The sequence below is a fragment of the Trachymyrmex septentrionalis genome, unplaced genomic scaffold (genome assembly GCF_001594115.1).
Source record: "Trachymyrmex septentrionalis isolate Tsep2-gDNA-1 unplaced genomic scaffold, Tsep1.0 scaffold137, whole genome shotgun sequence".
In the NCBI taxonomy this organism is placed as follows: Eukaryota; Metazoa; Arthropoda; class Insecta; order Hymenoptera; family Formicidae; genus Trachymyrmex; species Trachymyrmex septentrionalis.
Window position 1 is genome coordinate 408664 of NW_017304512.1, and position 1590 is coordinate 410253.

A 1590-nucleotide genomic window follows, 5' to 3' on the forward strand; every position below is an offset into this window, starting at 1 on the left:
GATATTGTTTTTATTTATTATAAACAGTTTATACTAAAAACGATTTTTAATAGGTTATTTCACTGTGTCAACAAATACGTTCTCATTTCGTTTTATCAAAAAAGTGAAGATTTCGTTAAAGTAAAGATTTCATATGTGGGCTTGCAAAAACGGAATTTGCTAGGATTGCGTTATCTTGCTTCAGTAAAAAGTGAAAAATTAAGGTTTAACAAAAATGTCACGTTTCGACAAATAACTATTCAACGAGATTTTTCTATTTTATCGACCAAACAGGTTTCGTTGTAATATTAGATAATTATTTATAATAACAAAGTCGCTCACTTTCACATTGAATATAGTAGAATTTCACACTGAACGTAGTGGTAGCGATTTTTACGACAACAAATTTTTTGCGAAAGTACTTATATTATAATAGATTCGAAGATTGATAACTGATTAATTATGCTGGTTTTATCGTGCATATATGTACAGAAGTTTCTCGATAAAAAAAGTCAGTAGTCCAAAAAATAAGCAATTTCGACATCTTGCAAATGCGTATGATTACTATTGATTTCATAGTGAAATCTTACATAGAGAAATCTTATTTACTGGCAATAATCAGTCAGATATAAAATGGAGAAGCAAAATGTAAGTGCTCGTTGAAAATAAGTGAAACGTCGTTCATTGATCTCTTTCAGTGGAATCCTATTCATTTTTGATCAATTAAAATTTTTCACTGAAGCTTAAAAAAATATTTACACGATATTTGCAGATAAGATTTTATCTCGGTATTATTTCAAGGAATTCTATCTATAATATTTGTAGTATTATTCTTGTAATATATTCTCTTAGCGTGTGTGTCACGCAAATCTGTGAAAAACGGCATCCTTAAATAATTTTCTGAAAAGCGACAGTTCTCCTTACGGATTGCCGGATGTGTAAAACCTTCACGGCATTTCCGGTTGCGTTACATCGGTCGGAGATGCGTTGACGTGTACGTAATTACATAAACCAGATGGTTCGCGATAGCGTTTCGCTCACGCCAAAACGATCGACTTAAGATAGAGTAAGCGCGGACTGCAATTCCGTGCGAGGTAAATGCGCCCACGTCGTCGCACCAAAGAAGGCCACAACCGAAGCGTGGATTTGTCTCGTCTCTGCGCGAGAAACGTTAGAACTGTTGTTCGACACGCTCGTGGTATAACCCCCCCCCGGGGGTTTCTGCAAAACTACCACACCAAGTATCGACGCAATATGTTCCGCCGAATGAAACAATAAAACACCGATATTGCATTTCTATTACTTTCAACTTTACGGTTGTGTTGCTTTTATTTGTTGTAAAATTTGCAATAAGATGACAGTTATTTTTTTAGCGCGAGCGCGTGTCTCTGATAGAGACGTTGATCTATATTTGATTTTTTTTTTTTTCCTACGCCTGATACAAAATGTGAAAATATTGAATAATTGAAATAATTTATAGAATGAAATTATTTATAGAATAATTATTTTAATTAAGTAAGAGTTTTAATGTAATACATGTATATTATGTATGTGTAAATAAAAAAAGTTTGTGTAAAATTATTGGATAAAATTATTAGATATATTGATCAT